A 20251-nucleotide genomic window follows, 5' to 3' on the forward strand; every position below is an offset into this window, starting at 1 on the left:
ATGCTTCTGCGCAAAGAAAACAAACATAAAGGTTCAGTCCGGTGTTCACCTTCTCTCTGTACCGCTCTGCTGGACACCTAATTCAAACAAAACTACAATCCCGCTGGACATCTGCTTGGAAGGTTCATATAAAGCAAAAGTTCCTTCCGCTAGTGCTTTGCTTGCAAATGCCTGCTCGGCAGTTTTTAAAGGCACCTGTTCCTCAAGTCTGCAGACCTCCGTTACGCGTTTCTTTACATGAACATGAACGTTTCATTCAGGTCCATTTACCACTTCTCACTTCCGCTCTGCCTTCCTTGACATTTGGTATGGCATGTGGACTTCCACGGTGCCTTTCTATCCCAGACTTAGTATGCCCATTGGAATCCAGCCACGTCCTCCGACCACTCCTCACCTGGATGGAAAAACAACCCACCACCTTGAGTTCACGCAGGTGGGTTTTAATGTGTTCTCCCCTCCTTCTCCCTCATCCCCAGGTGCAGTCAATCTTTCCCCTCTCCTCTGAATCAGCCCCTCCCTCTTCCTGTCTTCGTTTCTTGGTGTTTCCTCTTCATCATTCTGGCCGCCCTGTTTCTTATTTTGTTGAACCTGCCACCCCTGATTTCTCGTTATGGATGTCCTTCGGCCGCGATGGTAGGGTAAGTGTATCCCGCTGTGTATTTTAAAGGACTGGGCCTTAGGGCTTTTTAGGCTGCAGCTGGATTGCTGTGGTTCACTATAATGCATTATTGGAGTTGTAGTTTCTTTTTCTCCACCTGTTGCCGGGCACCTCCCCAAAACTCCTGGCAAAGTGTCATTGTGGCCTGGGTGATTCAATATTTCTCTTTTTTCTTCATTTGTTCCTCCGAGTTCTTCGTACCCTGCCACCACCGGCTTTTCAGTCTTTTTAGATCCCGGAACTCTTGTTGCCGAAAGGAGTGTTTTATCCTGTACGTCCATGGTCGTGGATTCTTGTTAGTTTCCCGGGGAAGAGGGCACTACCTTGTTCAAACCTTGTGACCCATGGGTACCAGTCTCACACCTGTCTAGTTAGTGATAACGCTAAGTCTAAGTATACTCCCAGGGTTTTTACTTATTTAGCGCCCGTGATGATATTCCCTTCGATATTAAAGGATTTGTAGGAGTCATTGAGCTTGTTTAGCCGAGGTTCTCTGCCAATAAGGAGTAATTCCGTTTTCTCATCGCTTAGGCAAAGTCCGTTTTGTGCCATCCAGGCCTGAACGTCTTGGTATATTCGGCTTAGTGCGTGGGAGTCAGCATCATAATTCCCGGAGATGGGCAGCAGGATCTGGGTGTCATCCGCAAAGTTAGTGTAGGTGACACCGAGGTCATCTAGGAGGTCAAAGAGGGGTTTAGTAAAGATATTGTATAGAGTCGGTGAGACACACAAGCCTTGTGACACTCTGCTGGTGACTAGGACTGGGGGGGCTGCCACTGAAGTGGAGAACACTCTCATTGTGCGGTTAGGTAGGAAGGACTCTATCCAGGAAAAATGGGCCGCTGAGGAGAGGTGTTAGCAGAGGATTTTGGGATTGACCAAGTCAAAGGCGGCAGAGAGGTCGAGTAAGAGGAGGATGGCCAGGTTACCCTTCTCTTTGATTTCATCCATTTGGATTTTTAGGTCCAGGAAGGTGGATTCCGTTCCATGACCAGGGCGGAAGCCGGATTGGCGTAGGCCGAGGAGATTGTGAGTTTCCAGGTGGTTTTTTATTTGCAGATATGCTGCTCTGTCAAGTATTTTAAGGAGGAATGGTACAGTCGTGAAAGGGCAGTAGTTGGTGGGAACGTTGGCGTCTAATGTAAGCTTTGTGAGCAGGGGGAGTAACCTGGCTTCTTTTAGATGCTCTGGAATATTGTCAGTTGAGAAGGAGTTATTAATCAGTGCTGTAATGAAAGGGGCACAGTCTTTTATAAAAGAGGCCAGGCATATGTCTTCTTGGCATCTGGATGGTTTTAAGCCTTTTTATAATTTTGGTGGTTTCAGTGGTCGTGACCGGAGCAAATTCAAACCAGGGAGTGGAGATAGTGGGTGGTGGCTGCTGGTCTAAAGGCTGGTCAGCTGACGAGAGTTTATTTTTGTAGCTGTGATTTTGATTTGAAACAGGGAGATTTTGTTTTAGGAGTGTATTTTGGATGTTCCTGCACCAAGGGAGGTCTTTAATGCAGTTGTCTGGTGAGGGAGCTGGTGTTTCAAGTTCACGTAAGATAGCAAAGAGCTATCTTGTGCCTGGGTTTGCTTTTTCAATTCTTTTGTTGTAAGTAACGCTTTAGTCCTTTTCCTTCGGGTCCCTTGCACGCTCTGCTTTCCGACTTTCTTTTACTTTCCCTTGACCCTGTCACATTTCTTTCAATCTGTTTTCTTTAATAGTTTCCTTTTCTTTCCTCTTTTCCGCTCCGTGCTGCTTTAATGCCTCACCTTTCACCCGTTCTGCTTCAGTCATTCGCATGCTCCAGGGTCTCTCTCTCTCTGTCTCTCTTACTTTGTGAGACTCTCCCAGGCAGCAGCGCAGTGACAAACGGTCCCTCCTGGTTACATGAGCCTGAGGTCAGGGTCTCGCTGCCTGCCTCGCAGACACCCCTGGGGCCGGCACAGGTCCCAAAGGAACAAGCAATGTCCCAACCGCTACAGCAGCCTGCAAGATGCTTCGCTCCGGCTCTCTGGAGACACGGCTCCCTAGCCAGGCTGCAGCCCTACAGAAACACCGGCCCAGCGTCTCGCCATGCTGTTCTCCCCTGAGCCGTCGATGTTGCTGTTCTCTGCTCCTTGACTTTTCTGGTCCAAACAACGTCCGCAGCTCGCTCCTTCAGCTGTGCAGAACCACACTTTTTATAGTTGAAAAAGCAGTCAAGTGGAGTCAGGTGTGAATGATTATTAGTGAATGCCTGACTCTGTCTGACTATCAATGGGACAACTCAGGTTCTTTCTACAGCCAGTTTCCCTTATACTCCCCATGTTATTCTTACGGGAAACCTTCACTATTCCCGGTTGCCACTTCCTCATCCCACGATTTGTTGGAAATGAGGATGGGTTGATGGTATGGGTTTGGAAATACCCCATGAAAGCTGAGGGAAAGGGTTTTGAGGTGGAATGGGAAAAGGGGTGAATGTCTTGCAATTGAATGTTCTCCTCCCAATCCCCCGTGACCCTCCACTCAGGTTATCCTCCCTCGCTTGTCCATCCCCAGGGTCGGGTTCCAAACACGATGGCCCTACCCTGGCCTCCTGGCTAGAGGATCCCAGGAAGTAGGTGGGAGAACCCCATCAGGTTTCTCACAGAATCCTATTGGTAAAATAAATGTACCCTTCGACTTCCGTATACCCAAGGGTTGTCTCCACAGAGAAGGAGATTCAGTGCAAAACAGGGTCGCCATTCCAGTGATTTGGAAGAAGTGGGGTTGACTTGATGGGGCGAAGGGTCAATCTGTAGAAGTTTCTCACGGTTACAAATTAATATCCTGGAACATAGCGGGTCTGAACAGGTTCTTTTATTCGCAATTTCCAAATCATAGTGTTACAGGAGACATGGGCCTCATTACGAGCCTGGCCGTCCAGAAATAAGGTTGCTGGTAACAACGTACCGGCACCCTTTCCAGACCTCCATACTACAAGTATGCCTGTAGGGGCTGTTGCTCCTGGCAGGTCTTACCTGGCACTGCAGGCATGACATTCCCAGAATCACTGGCACCGTTAGCAACAGTGCCAGTGCTTCCGTGCCCCCGTTCCTGTGGATGCCTATCGGACTCCACAGGAATGGGGACTTGTACTATCCACCGCCTGACATCCTGGGTCGCCGGGACTTGTAATGTCCCGGTGGCACCGGGATCTCAGGCAGAGGAATAGTGTTACGAGTTCTGCAGCAACCCACAGGTAGCACCGGCGGGTTACCACCGAACTCATGATGGGTCTTCTAAACCAGTCCTGTTTTAAGGTTATCAAACTTTTCATATTACGGAAACCAAAGGCCCCAAAGGTAGACCCGTGGTATTTTTTTGGTGTGGATAGATAGCTCTTCTGGTTGGAGGGTAGACGCTGTTTCTACAGATTCCCCGGATCTCCAGTCACTGTTAGTCTGGACTGGCAACGATGAATTACTGTGACTTTTTACCATTTATAACGGACCGTCAATGGTACTTGGGAAGGCAACCTTTGTTCACTTACAGGAGCAAATCAATACAAAGAGCAGACGTCTCCCTATGAATAATTGGACCCTTGAGGTCGGGGATCTCAATTTACAAATAGAGCCCCCAAAAAGATCTGCTTGGGTTATGGGAAGACCAAGATCAGGCATGGGAAATTCCGCCCCTGATTGCTGCTTCCCCTATTAGAACTCACTGTTTGGCCCTAGAGTCAGCCTGTATTTGCTTCCATATAAACCTGAGGGCCTGCAATGGCTGATTTGCTATGAAGACCTTTAGGGGCAATAATGGGAGTTCTATTATAGATGACAACTTTATCTCGGGTGTTGTCTGGTCAAGGGTTGATGGTTGTGAGATTTGTGTAAGATCTGAAAGTGATCATTTACCATCAACAGTTAGCATAATGGGACGTGATCTGGGGGTGGGTAATGTTAGCGCACATTTTAGTAACCAAACTGTAGAGCTACATGTACGTGCTTGTGAATCAGCAACATGGGCTCATCTAATGAATCGTGATATCAAGATCCTCATTTATGCATCCATTCTGGATAACCTCAGTGCTATTTGCAATGAGTAATCTAGTGATATAGTAATACTCAATGAGTATGGGATGCTGAAACTCAATCTAATTCCACATATTTCTATCCCTGTTGGTTCACTCGAAAGGAAAACCATGGGCAAACCTGGTTGGTACGACTGTGTGTGCTGCAGGAACATTGAGTTGTGTGTAAGCTCCCAGTTGGGGGTTGACAGACAGAAGCTGTGCACTTTAGGATTACATAATAAATGCTTAACTAATCTCAAAAAGAGAGAGTTTATCCAAGGGAAATGGTGTGCTCTCCATAATGTTTCCCAATCTGGGGATTATCCCCTTTTTTGGAAAGTGGTATCCAATAGGGATTTGAATGACGATCGCGCCTGTCAGTGCTGTATTAGTGAGGAGGATTGGTGGGCACACGTCTCTAGGTTATATCGGGTCCTGCTCTTGTTCCCCCCTCTGGTGTTTCGGACATGGTTACACCCCCTGATCCTTTGATAATTAGGGTGGATGAGGTGGAACCTGTTCTTTATTCCCTGAGGAGCAATAAAGGTAAAGCTGCCGGGCCTGACCTTATCCCGATAGATTTGCTGAAAGATGAGGTCCTCATTTGGGCACCTGTCCTATGCAGGATCCTTAACGCCATTATAAGCACTCGGAACATTCCAGAATCCTGGCGATTGGCTGTGATTTTACCTGGATATACAAAAGGGGGAAGGGAATCCCTCACTAACTTCCACCCGATCTCTCTTTTAGATTGTGTTGGAAAGTTGTTTGGGAAAATTATGTTAAAACATTTGCAGGAATGGGCAGTGTGAGAGACTCATGGTGACAACAAGTAAGACAGACACAAGTGATCACAGTTCAAGGGTGTTTTTTGAATAATGAAATGCTGTATGCAGTTTTGAAAAATGTCTAATCTAAACCTAAATCTAAGATGGGAGCAAGCATCAACCATCAAATGAAAAATAAGGCAGTCCTAGTGGTGTTGTGTCAAATCAAAAGGGCTTATACTAAGAAACCTATTGCCAAACCTCACAACTAATACAAAAAAAGGGATGTGTGATCGTTCTCAAGAAAAGAAAGAAGTGTTCACAAATAAAATATCAGGATGCTATAGCTCGGGGCTCCCTTCCCACGTTTTGAGCATGGAGTAAGGTTGGAGCTTGGAGCACAGCAAGTCTCGGCTTCGCCAGCACGAGACGACAGTTCTAATGGCATCTCTCAGCGCCATCGATGGCCAAGTCTCCTTCCCTTTGAAAGTCTCTTGTGTTTGAGGGCCTGGCATCTTCATATGCTAAAACAAAAGTTCTGTTAATAAATACGTTTGTTTCCAATGTTTGCTGGGTAATGGGTACACCTCTGGTTCCCCCTCTTCTGGGCGTTGAGCCTTCTCAATTGGTTATCACAGTTTCAAATGCACTGTTTCTTGGGACTTTAGACTTTTCCCCTCTAGGGATTAATTTCCCTTGTTTCTTCTCACTGCCGGATTCACTTCCCCTTTCTTTCTTATATCAGAATGTAGATCAAAGTCTTTTGCTTGTACAGGGATTTTGTTCAACCTCACGTATGACCACTTGACCTCCTTCAGCGACTCTACTACAGCCCTCTGGTACCCGTAGTTTCACTCAGATGTGGATCAACCAGAGTTTCTTGAATTAGCACGCACGTGGTGCCAGCTTTCCCGCTGCAGCTGCCCTCCGCTTAACACTTTTTACTGTTCTTTACACCGTTCATCAAACTTGGTTCAAACTTGCATCTTAGCGCTTCTCAATCAACACAGCCCGGTTCTTATTGATTCTCCCCTTGACTCACCGGCTGTGATGAACCACTTGGCTGTCCTGGAGTCAAGGCTGGTACCACAGGCGCGGGAGCTTCCCTCAGTCCTGCTTATCGGCATAGGCTTTCCCCGTGTACCGTTGGTATCTCCTGGAAGACACTTGTGCTATTGTTTGTGGTCTTAGGCTCTCTTTCACAAAGGATCCATTAGCATGGGATGAAAAGGAAAAGGTTGCTTCTCTCCTCGCCACCCTCTCGATTCCTGCCGCCTTTCTCCTTCTCTTGAACTGTCGTATGGTAGCCATCTCGTCATGCTGTTTGCCATACTCGCCTTGCTCGTACTGTGATCTCTGGCTGCACCTTTTATCCCTGTGGTGAAGGGAAAGGGCCATCGGGTGTGGTTGATTCTGATCAATTGCCTGACTTTGCCTGACCCTTGTAGTGGGACATGTCAGGTAAACGGCTCTAGTGTTAGTCTGTTGTCCTTTGTGTTGTGCGAAAGTGGTTGTGTTGGAAAAGGGGGGGCAGTGGTTTCGAATGTCCGATGTAAAATGATGAGGTAAAGGTCTGAAAGGAAGGGGGATAACACATCTCACACATCAGTGTCCCACTCCCTGAGGACCCCCTACCCAGGTGATCCTCCCTCACTGGACCACCCCAGGAACAGGATCCAATAGCGATGGCCGTGTCCTGGCCACCTGGATGACAGATCCCCGGGGACTAACTAGGTAGGCCACTTCAGGTTTCTCACATGCCCTTCCTGCATGCGATGTAGCCTCAATTGTTTCACAGGGGAACTAGGAAAGAAAATCCATGTTTCCCTGTTCTTTTCCCTCCAGGTGCTCCACTGTGAGAAAATAGGGTTATAGGTCTAGAAACCATCGCATGACCTGAGGGTTGGACTCTTTGTATTAGCTTATTACAGACTATAGATGAGTGGTCGGTAACCAAAGAGATCTTTCTTCCTAATAGATAGTGCCTTGGATGGATAATGGCCCACTTGATGGCTAGCGCCTCTAGTTCCACCACAGAGTAATGTTTCTCACATGGGAATAACTTGCGACTGGTGTATAGTATGGGGTGTTCTAAACGGTCGCAAATTTGGGACAGAACGGCTCCTAATCCTGTAAGGGAGGCATCCGTCTGTAACACAAACTCCTTTAAGAAGTCGACTACCTTTAGGATTGGGTTTTGCCATAGTGTTTGCTTTAAGATGTTATAGCATACCTCGTCGTCCTCACTCCACTGAAGTTTCTTCTTGTAACTAAGCTCTTGCAAGTAACAGCGCCTCAATGGTCTTGGGCTGTTTGCGCGCTTTATAAATATAAATGAATAAATAAAAGTCTGGGGTTCAGCATTTTGAAGCTTATCTGTCAACCGTGTAGTTTTATCAGAATACCTGGGGATGAACCTACAGTAATATCCTATTAACCCAAGAAAAGCTCCCAGGTCTCTTTTGGTCTTGGGAGTTGGAGTATCCAAGACAGCTTTCACATTTTCATGTTGGCGCTGTACCATTCCGTTCTCTACAAAGATGCCAAGATATTTCGCGGTGGATTGGGCTAATCTGCATTTAGCTGGATTTACAGTTAGACCAGCATTCCTTAGGACTTTCATGATGGTATAAAGATGGAAAAGATGGTCTTCCCAGGTCTTACTATAAATGATGATATTGTCAATGTAAGTGCCACAAAGGTCCGAATAGGGTTGTAGGATGTTATCCATAAGACGTTGGAACGTGGCTGGTGCATTGTGTAGGCCGAAAGGCAGAACATTAAACTGGAATAATCCCAGGGGTGTTGAAAACGCAGTTTATTCCTTATCTGGCCCATGTACAGGGACTTGCCAGTACCCTTTGGTTAAATCTAGGCTAGATGGATAGGTGGCTGTTCCTAGTTTATCAATTAGGTCATTGATGGCTGGCATGGGATAGGCATCGAAATCCGATATGGTATTGACTTGACGGAAGTCGATGCAGAATCACCAGGATCGGTCAGGTTTAGTGACTCACATGATAGGAGAGGACCATGGACTTGAGGAAGGTTCGATGATATTAGCCTTCAACATTTTGTTGACTGCCTCGATCACTATCTGTTTACGCGCCTCTGGTAGACAATAAGGTTTCAGGTGAACTACTTTGCCTTTAGGTGGGGGGCGTGGCTAGCCAGCCATGGACTAGGCTGTGTCTCTGTGCAGTGCTCCTGATGATCCGTCAATCATCCTTGGAACTACGCTACAAAAATGCCATCCGAGGCTTGAAACGAAAGAAAAGGGTGTTGGAAAGTGTTTACACATGGAATCCTGAAAGGCAAGTTGCCCGGGTCTGCGGACCGACAGATAATTGACTTTTCGTGTGGCGGCCGCATTGCAACGTTGTTGCCAAAATGACAGACAACAGAGGGAATGGCGCTGTGGCCTTATAGAAATCGGATTGCTGCTGGAGGGCACGGTGCGCGAGCGAAGTGGCTGCCTGCAGTGAGGATGGGAAAACCTCGCCTTGTGTTTTATGGGTATCCGGAGCTCGGATACAGGTAACAGCCCCGACTGCTACATTGTTTATGAGGAAGTGCTGTGAATGGAGGAGGCTCCCCACTGCTGAAGGAAACAACGAGTCTCTGCTGTGCCAGCTGTGAGCGCAGCCGCTCATGGCTCTGTGCTGCGAGAGAAGAAGCAGTGCCCCCCCGGACATTGCTCAGCGCCCGCAGACGGATCTTGTGGTTTGGAGACTCGCGCCCGTTCAAGAAGCGGAGCAGCGTGTGAAGATTGCTGGTCGCGGTGACTGCACGAGCGGGCTGCGGCCGGTGAAGTGGGCAGAAGCCAATAACGTTAAGTGGCCCATATTGGTAGGTGGTGTGGTCCTATGGGTCGTGGGCAGCAATGTTACGCCTATGCCCAAGACACACGACCTGATCCGCCGAGCCCGCAGTACACTGGATGGAGTAACACATCAACTGCTTTTTCCATAGCAGTGACTGTGCATTAAGTACTGCCCACATTAACAAAAGGCTGCAATTGGAGCCGATCGACTGGGCAACGACAGCGCACCATAGTGCAGTGGAAGCTGGCCTGGCTGTATCACGCGTCCAGGTTCAGACCCCACCCAGGACCAAGACATTCCGTAAACGACTCGTGTTGTGCGGCATGGAGGCACTGTGATAACTAGTTACAACTGTGCGCACCAGAGTGCGCAGAGAGCTTCAAAAGGAGCTATCACTTGCATATATTGGAACGTTTGGCGCGGAACACATGAACGGTGGGGGCGGATTGTAACGGCCGCAATACAACAAGAGGGCACATGACAGGAATCCTTTTTGTGGTGGCAGCACTTGGAAAGTTCATACCGCTAGGAGCGCGGGCCCCAGAAGCGTGCCACTGAAAACGTGTCAGAAGGAGGATACGTGAAAGGAAGCAGCCCACTCCCGGACTGAGCCTGACGGTGTGGCCCACCGAGACCATCAAACACTGCCTGGAATGGTGCAGTTACAGTGACATAGGTGTGCCGGTGTTAGATGCAGCGAGTAGGCAATATGTCTGTGAAAGGGTCGAAGTCCAGGAGTAAACAACCCACTATGGATACCTATGCAAAGGCACAGCGGACCCCTTCAACTTCGACACAAAAGACGGGAGAGGCATCGGGAGGGGTGTGACCCTGGAGGTGAAAATTAACAAGTCCTTGCAGCTATAACAGACTTGAGCGCGAAGTGGGGCACGGCGATGGCGGAACTGCGGACAGCCCTGGAAAATAAAATAGATGCCATAGGGATTGAAGTTACCTTGCTGTGGCAGGACGTTCGAGCGCTAGCGGAAAGGACTAGCGGACTGGAAAGTGCAGTGAAGACCAACACTGAAGTAAGCACGAACAACGCGAAAGAGGTCCAAGTGCTTAAGCAGCAGGTTGCCAACCTCAAAAAGAGGGTGGAGGAAGCGGAAGGACGGGACAGACGGAATAACATCCGAGTGGTTGGCCTGCCAGAAGGAGAAGAAGGCCAGGACCCCACGGATTACGTGGAGACCATGATCCTACAGGAAGTGGGAGCGGACAAACTCTCGCAGGGGTTCACGATTGAGCAGGCACATCGGGCCCTCATGAGGAAACCACGGCCTGGCGCTCCACCGAGGCCAATAATTGCGAAAATCTTGAATTACAGAGAGAGGGAAAAGATCTTGGAGTACTTTCGCAAGGGAGGCACGATAGAGAGGGCCTCTTCCAAGGTTACGGCGTACCCCGACTACACCATGTTGGTACAAAGGCAGCGATATAGTTATGTTGCGGTCAAGAGAAGACTACGTGCGGCGGACATCAAGTACATGTTGTTGTACCCTGCAAAGTTGAAAGTCTTACACAAAGGCAGAGCGCTGTTCTTTGACTCCCCGGAGGATGTGGATTCGTGGTAGTACCTGTAGGGCTGCCCGGCGCGGAACGAGGAACAGGACCCCTAGGCACACGATAAGTGAAGACACTATGTCATGTACCCTGAGGGAGAGGGGGTGAGTGGGGAGCCCGGATATAGTGTCTTGTATTGCTGGATAGACATGGCGTAGCCCTCGAACTTTGTGACTTTATGGGACTGGAATATAGCATGTTAACAGCTAAAGGAAATTGAGGTAATGGGCGTAGTAACCTTTTACAAATAGGAGCGGCAGGATCGCACTTACCTACCCCCCAGACTTAGTAGACAGGCGGCCAGTAGGGTGGCCTAACTCTGCTGAGCCGCGAGTACGGGTTGTACCAGAAAGGGCTGGATGCGGGGGTGCCTGAGATCCAGGTATGGAGCTGGGCAACAGTTGGGGAGGGTGAAGTTGGGGAAGGGAAGGGGGAAGGGTGGGAGGGGGATAGGGGAGGTTGGGGTTTTTGGAGTTAAGGGGAGTTTGAGTTGGGAAGCAAACCTAATGAGCCTATATAGTAGAACTGGATGGTTGAATCTGAGTTGCGCGGGAGGGTGGGATCTGCTGGAGGTAGGTAGGAGGGACGGTAATGGGCTATGGGGGATCTTAAAATAATCACGTGGAATATCAGGGGACTTAACAGCTACTTGAAAAGGAACAAGGTCATGCTATATCTGAGAAGACAGAGGATAGATATTGCGCTGTTGCAGGAAACGCATTTGACACGGGAGAAGATGGAAATGGAAAGGAGTGGTGGTGGGCTCGACATACTCTGCATATGCCAGGCGAGTACTAATCTGGGTGGCGCCACATGTTCCGTTCCAACCATTGCAGGAGGTGGCGGAGACGGATGGGAGGATGGTTATGCTTAGAGGGTTGGTGGAGAATAAGGAGATAAGCATTGTAAATACATATGCCCCCAATCGGGATATGGCAGCATATTTTAGGACTCTGAGTGCCAACCTCTGCATCTGTATGGGTAGATCAGTGATTTGGGGTGGTGATTTTAACTGTGTACTGAATCCTAACGTAGTTAGATCAGATGGTAAGACTGATAGACCTTCCCCAGCGGCGAAAGCACTACAGACACTGCTAGATGACTTTCGTCTGGCGGATGTGTGGAGAACGAAATACCCCCAAGAAAGGCAATACTCACATTACTATGCCCCACAACAGCTACATACGAGGCTGGACTACGTCTTTGCCACGTCGGATGTGATGGCAGAGGGTACTCAGGCGGAATATAAGGCAAGGGTCCTCTCAGGTCACTCGCCGTTGGTTCTGGGGTGGCAGTACCGCCCCCCGAGGGTGCTGATCCCGACGTGGCGCCTTTGTGCTGAGGCGCTGAAGGATCCAGTCTTTAGAGAACATATAAGGGAGGAGATTGCCAATTACTTTGAGGAGAATACAGGAAGCGTTGACTCGGCAAGCACGCTATGGGAAGCCTTTAAGGTAGTGATGCGAGGGGTTGCCATAGTGAAATCAAAGGGCCTGCAGGGCGGGGTTCTAGCTGACCTACGACGGATGGAGGAGGAACTTGAGGGAGTATTAAAGGGCGGACGCGAAGATATGGAACGGGTACCTGGGCTGCAGCAGAAATGTGCGGAACACTGGGAGAGGCTCTGCAATCTTAATTATAAAAAGTACATTGAGAGACAACATGTGGGAGGGGATGGAACATGACGGTTGTTAGCATGGCTATACAAGAGCGAGGCACCCAGATCCCCGATCAGAACGATAATGAGGGAAGATGGCAGCGTAGCGGACACCCAAGAGGGTGTCAATGAGGAGTTTGCAGAATATTATAAAGCGCTGTATGCAGACAAGATGGGGGGCAGCCGAGAGGAGATAATGGATACGTTAGAAGATATAGGATTACCCACGATAAGTGAGGAGGAACGGGAGGAGCTGGAATCACCAATCACCCTGGAGGAGCTAGAAGAAGTGGTGAGGCAGTTACCTACTTGCAAGACCCCCGGGGCGGATGGGCTCCCGAGTGAATTCTATAAGACATAAAGGGAGGAAGTGCTCCCCCCAATGTTAGAAATGCTCAATGAAGCGTTTCAGGTGGGACGGTTGCCGGAATCACTTAGAGAGGCGGTCATAATACCGCTTCCCAAGCCTAATAAACCTGCACACAGTTGCGGCTCTTACAGACCTCTCTCGATGTTGAATCAGGACAGCAAGATATTGACGGCTGTCCTGGCAAACAGATTGCAGAGAGTGATTAGCAAGTTAATGCACCCGGACCAGACGGGCTACGTCCCGAATAGGAATATAACTCATATTCATAGGCGACTCCGACGAGTTGTTGAGTGGGGTGGTATGGATGAGGGCAAAATGGTGATCGTGTCCTTAGATGCGGTCAAAGCTTTTGAATCGGTCAAGTGGCCGTGGTTGCTGGCAGCCCTGGAGAAGTATGGCATGGGGCCTGGTTATATGAGTTGGGTGAAGATGCTGTATAGTGAGCCACTGGCCAGAGTTAGAACGGGTTCAGTAATATCTGAGAGGTGGCAGCTTAGTAGAGGCACTAGGTAGGGGTGCCTTTGGTCCCCGATGCTCTATATATTAGCCCTGGAGCGCCTAGCAATATACCTCAGACAGCAATATGATACGATAGGTGTTGAAGTGGGGGGAGAGCGACATTTGATCTCCTTATACGCAGATGACTTGTTGCTATACCTGAGGTATCCGGAAGAAAATCTCCAGTACATACTGGAGGTGATGGCGAGGTATGCAGGGATGTCTGGGATAGCAGTGAATCTCCAAAAATCTAGTATGTTTCCGCTAGGTGACTATAAGGGAACCCCTGAGAGACGGTTACCGGTGTTACAAATACCATGGGAGGTTAGTTCTTTCCGATATCTTGGGATAGACGTATACCATACGGTGGAGGAGGAGCACAAGCATAACACTGAGGTGGCACTCAAGAAAATCGAGAAGTGTATGCAATTTTGGGTGAAGTTGCCCTTAGCAATGATGGGACGGGGTGCAATGCTAAAAATGGTGGTCCTGCCTAGGCTTCTGCATTACTTCAGCAACATTCCATACATGATACCCAAGAGGTTTTTTGCTAAACTTGACAGTATGTGTAGGGATTTCTTGTGGCATGGCACCTGGAACAGAGTGGCGTTGTGGAAGCTGCAAAATATTTATGAAAAAGGGGGGATAAAAGTGCCCAATTTTGAGGTGTATTACGTAGCAAGTCAGCTGCAATATGTGGCTCAGTGGCTCTCAGACGAGGCGACCCCTGAATCTATATTATTTGGACATCATTGTGCCCCATTTCACCTAAGAGAGATGATCTGGCTGCCCAGGTCCGAAATGAGAGAGCGCCCTGGGATGATGATGCTTGGGTGGCAGATGTGGCATCGGGCGTGCCGGTTGATGGAGAACCCATTCCCATGTTCCCCGCAGGTACCACTAGTCACGTTGGCAGGGGGAGATATGCAGTTAAGAGCAATAATCAGGACCCATTGGGAATCGGTGGGGCTAGTAACGTTAGGAGATGTCTTGCAGGCAGGGGCCATTTTGGACTTTGAGGCCCTTGTAGAGGAAACAGGATTGCATGCGGGCCAGTACATCACATACCACAGAATTGTGCAGAGAATTCGGGAGACGTGGCCCGAAACTGTAATAGCAGAAGAACCGGATGCCATCATAGAGGCAATATATGATATATCAGATGGGGGGCATGAGATTTCGAGGCTGTATGAGATGGTGATGTCCAAGGTTGGGAAGGACTTGACGCGATTGAGGCTAGATTGGGAGGCGGAAGTGGGAACCCCGATAGAGGATGGGATGTGGGAACGGGTATTGGGATACCATAAGAAGGTGTCAAGGAATGCTAGACTAAAGCAAATACAATTATATATAACGCACCAAGCATATATGACGCCTATGAGGATATCCAAGTTTGAAAACGCTGGACAACAAGCGTGCCCCAAATGTGACGAGCAGAAAGCTGATATGACACATATGTTTTGGTCATGCCCAGTAACTGAGCGTTTCTGGGGAGAAGTGGCACAAAAGCTAGCCGAGAAGGGGGTCACGTTACTCATAGATACAGCTTGGGCCTGCTTGTTGGGAGGGTTCCCCAGATCATCAAAACTTAAGCATGTCGGTGAACTGAAAGATCTGGCGTATGTGCTTGCTAAACGTAGGATTGCCATGGGATGGAAGACTTGTCACAGGCCACGGGTGGAGGTGTGGTGGAAGGAGTTAGAGAAATGGGCAGAGGCGGAAACGATGGTATGGCAAGAGTCGAGCACTGTAGGGGGGGAGGAAGAGACAGGGACCCTGATGGCATGGAAATCATTAATAGCTGAATTGTTTGGAGCAATACAAGATTGGACAGAATCTACAGGCAGCAAGACCCCACCGCGTGCGGCAGACACTGAGAACGATGAACAGACAGGCTCATGAAGGGGGGGCCGAGGGGGGGAAGCAGTGACCAAGATTGAAAATTAATATAATTATTTTGTTTCAAAATGCACTGCGTGTTTGGTTGTATTGCTGTTTTGTTTGACTAAAATTAATAAAATCGTTTAAAAAAAAAACAACTTTGCCTTTAAGTATTCGAATATAATGATATGTACCTTTTACTCTTCACGGTTTTTCTGAGAATACATCAGGGAATTAAACTATTACGTCCTTTAGATCTTCTCGTTGTTGGATAGATAGCTCGGGTAGAATTAAGTCAAAGTTATCTATCTCTTCGGGAACCAGGCAGGCTTGAACTTTGGCATGGGTGGCTGACAGGTTTTCTTTCCACTCTTTTAGGAGATTAATGTGTTATAAGTGGACATTCTGTTTTCGGTCTGGCTGGGCTATGTTATATGTGCACGTTTATCTCATAAGGTCTGTGCCACTTGGAGACATGTTTGTTTTCTGAGGTGGGTAAGAGGACAAGTACTTTCTGTCCAATAGAAAAATATCCTAAATTTACCTTTTTGTCGTAACAGGACTTTTATTTGGCTTTGAGCCTTTCCCATGTGAGTACAAACTAAGTCCCAGACTAATTTCATGTGTTCTCGCATTCTAGTGGCGGTTTAGGATATTGGTATGGTGGCCTCCTCACATTCTGCCCAGCATTTCCCGGAGCATGTCCAGGACATCTCTCGGTTCTGTTCCATAGAGTAGCTCCAAGGAAGAGAAGCCTGTGGAAGCTTGGGGTTTTTCCTCACTGCAAATAGTACCCATGGGATCATTCAGTCCCAGTCATTCCCGTCCTTGTCTACCAATTTTCGTAGAATTAGCTTCAAGGTCTTATTGAATCCTTCCACTAGACCATTGGTTTTGGGATGGTACACAGAAGTTCGCAAGGTAGTAACATGGAGAAGCTCTTTGACTTCAGCTATAATCTTACTCATAAAATTTGAACCCTGATCAGTTAGTATTTCTTTGGGAAAGCCAACCTTAGAGAAATACAGTAGAAGATGTTTCAGGATTTGCTGAGTGGTATTATTTCACATTGGGAATGCCTCGGGGTATCGGGTCGCGCAATGCACGATCACAAGGACATACCTGTTATCTAATTTAGATGTTTCCAGAGGTCCTATTATGTCCATGCCAATTTGTGAGAAGGGGACTTCTACAATGGGCAACGGGTTCAGAGGGGCAGGTAATGGAACATGTGGGGTTGGTCTTTTGACATATCTCGCATGCTTGTATGAAAGTTGTGATGTCAGCGTGGATACCTGGCTAGTAAAACTTTCCACTAATATGTGCCTGGGTTTTAGCTTGGCTCAAATGTCCTCCTGTGAGATGGGAATGTGCAATCTCTAGCACAACCTTTTGGTGACTTTTAGGTATTACCAGTTGGGTTTTTATTAACCCCTCAGGTGAGGTTTCTTTTTTGTAAAGTAGCCGCAGTTTTAAGAAGAAGAAGGGACTTCCGTTCTCTAAGCCTTGTTCTTCAAGAATTGCTTGTAGAAACGCTTCAGCGAAGGCTGGATCATTTCACTGTGAAAAGGCTTTGTCTGGATAGATGGTGGGTTTCTCCACTTTCTTTTCTTCAATGGGTTTCTCCACTTTCTTTTCTTCAATGGTAGGGGATTTAATAGCTTCTCCAAAGCCTAGGTTACCTCTGTCTGTTTCATCTGGTTCACTTTCTTGGAAGTGAGGCAATAGTCTTTTCTCCAAAATTCCCTGTGCAATTTGGTCTCCCTGACGTACCTCAAAGGGACTTTGCCATGATTCTGTAAGAGAACCTTCATGTCTCCTCGGAATTCAGGATCAATAATGCCCGCTAAGACGTCTATCCTGAACTTCCATGCTAAGCCAGATTTTGGGGGCTAATCTTATGTAGCAGCCCAGAGGGGGAATCCAAACTAAATCATTCCTCTTTTCCCAGGGGGAATAGTAGCTTCCCTACTGCTACAGATATCAAACGCTATTGATACCTTGGTGGCCATGGAAGGGTTGGAAGCTCTCTGACTAAGCTTTAGGGTTCCCCAATCTGTTTCAATTAAGGCACATCCCACTTCAAACACCATATATGAGAAACTCATGGTGACAACAAGTAAGACAGCCAGAAGTGATCACAGTTCAAGGGTGTTTATTGAATAATGAAATGCTGTATGCAGGTTGGAAAAATGACTGATCTAAACCTAAATCTAAAATGGGAGAAAGCGTCAACCATCAAATGAAAAATAAGGCAGTTCTAGTGGAGTTGTGTCAAATCAAAAGGGCCTAAACTAAGAAACCTATTGCCAAACCTCACAACTAATACAAAAATAAGGGGTGTGGGATAATTGTCAAGAAAACAAAGATGTGTTATCAAATAATATGTCAGGATGCGATAGCTCGGGACTCCCTTTCCCACGTTTTGAGCATGGGGTAAGGTTGGAGCTTGGAGCACAGCAAGTCTCAGGCTTCAACAGCACAAGATGACAGTTCTAATGGCAGCTTTCAGGACCCTCGATGGCCAAGTCTCAGTCCCTTTGAAAGTCTCTTGCCTTCGAGGGCCTGACGTGTTCATATGCTAAAATGAAAGTTCTGTTAACAAATAAGAATTTAGCTTCCAATGTTCGCTGTGTGATGGGTTCACCGATGGGTTCCCCTCTTCTGGGCATTGACCCTTCTCAATTGTTTATCACAGTTTCAAATACACTGTTTCTTGGGACTTTAGACTATTCCCCTCTTGGGATTAATTTCCCTTGTTTCTTCTCACTGCAGGATTCACTTCCCCTTTCTTTCCTTAATCAGAATATAGATCAAAGTCTGTTGATTGTACAGGGATCGTGCTCGACCTCACGTATGACCACTTGGACCTCCTTCAACGACTCTCCTACGGCCTTCTAGTGCCCGTAGTTTCGCTCAGATGGGGATCAACCAGAGTCTCTTGAATTAGCACCAACATGGTGCTGGCTTTCCTCTGCAGCTGGTCTCCCCTTAACACTTTTTACTGTTCTTTACACCGTTCATCAAACTTAATTCAAACTTACCACTTAGCGCTTCTCAATCAGCACAGACCGGTTCGTATCGATTTTCCCCTGGACTCACCGGCTGTGATGAACCGCTTGGCTCTTGGCCTTCCTGGAGTCAAGGCCTGTACCACAGGTGCGGGAGCTTCCCTCAGTTCTTCTTATCAGCGTAGGCTTCCCCCATGCACCGTTGACATCTGCTGCAAGCCACTTGTGCTATTGTTTGCGTCTTAGGCTCTCTTCCACAAAGGTTCTGTGGGCCTGGCATGAAAAGGACAAGGTTGTTTCTCTCCTTGCCACCCTCTCAATTCACGCTGCCTTTCTTCTTCTCTTGAACTGTCACGTGGTAGCTGTCTCGTTGTGCTGTCTGCTGTGCTCACCTTGCTCGTATTGTGCTCTCTGGCTCCACCTTTTATACCTATGTGGAAGGGAAAGGGCCGTCGGGTGTGTGTGATTCTGATCAATTGCCTGACTTTGACTGACTTTGCCTGACCCTTGAATTGGGACATTTCAGGTAACGGTCTCTAGTATTAGTGCTTTGTCCTTTGTGTTGTGCGGATATGTTTGTGTTGGAAAAGGGGGGAGGCAGTGGTTTGGAATTCCCTACGTAAAAGGATGGGGAAAAGGTGTTAAAGGAAGGGGGATAACGTGTCTCACCCATCAGCGCCCAACTCCCACTCCCCAAGGCACCCCTACCCAGACGATCTTCCCTGACTGGTCCACCACCAGGAACTGGATCCAATGGCGATGGCCGTGTCCTGGCCACCTGGATGAGAGATCCCCAGGGCCTAGCTGGTGAGACACCTTCCGGTTTCTCACAGCAGACAGGGATAACGTTATTAGTGATCACCAAGCTTGATTTAGGAAACATAGGGGAACGATGGACCAGTGCTTCATACTTTTCATGCTAATCCAAAAATACACTGTTTTGAAGAAAATGTATCTATAGGTGGTATTCTTGGACCTAAGTGCAGCGGTTGATTCTGTCTCCAGAGTGACTCTGGCAGATTATCTCAGCTCATAAGGCACAAGCCAACTTGATCTCCATTATACGCCAGTTCTACTTAGGAAACCAGGGCTGTGTACGTTATGGGTTGAGTAGTGAGTTGACCCGAGCCTCTGATGTTGATATGGGGTTAGACAAGGCTGTGTCTTGGCTCCCCTACTTTTTAATACTTACATTCACAAAATGATTGATGTTCTACCGAGGGAGTGCCAAGACAGCCCCAAAATGGCATCTGTGAAGTACCCTGCATTATTTTGCATGGATGATGTGATTTGATAGCTACAACCCCGCAAGGTTTGAGAAAATCTTTGTCGGTTCTTTTGGCTAAATGTAACGAGTTGTCTTTTACTTTGAATATTGATAAATCTAAGGGAATGGTGTTCAAACCTCAATCTTCAAATATAGACCAGTAAGGTTGAAGGTCGGAGGCTCCCCACTAGAACAGGTAATATTTTATGATTACTTGGGAGTGCGATTTCACGAGTACGGTGGCTGGGCAGCACACATTGACAAATCTGCAATTACCCTGGAGACATTTAGTGGAGCTCTAATATCTTTCCACTCTAAACGTGGTAGCGATGCATTATCCCAGCCACAGACGTGTAGCAACAACAAGCTCCATCTGCTTCAATGTGTGGTCCAGAGGTATGGGGTACACCAGTGTCGGTAAAATGAACATCTGTGAACACACATTTTTGAAAAAACAGCTGATGCTCCCTCTCAGCGCCCCTTCTCTCTGGTCTGTTTGGAGCTTGATAGTGGGCCAGTTGGCCACCAAGTTACTATTAAAGCAGTTCTTTTTTGGATCAGGCTCTGGAAGCAGCATGCCCTGGAAAACCTTTGGAATGCATTGTCCCATCTCATGTCATTGGATGAAATGGCTTCTACCTGTTAAGAGCACCCTCCAAAGCTTGGATGCATCTGACCTGTGGGAGAACCCCCAAGGTTAGACTCTCTCAGCTATGAAGAATCTAAAGTG

This window comes from Ambystoma mexicanum, chromosome 13 (assembly GCF_040938575.1).
Source record: "Ambystoma mexicanum isolate Mex_15411 chromosome 13, UKY_AmexF1_1, whole genome shotgun sequence".
NCBI classification, from domain to species: Eukaryota; Metazoa; Chordata; class Amphibia; order Caudata; family Ambystomatidae; genus Ambystoma; species Ambystoma mexicanum.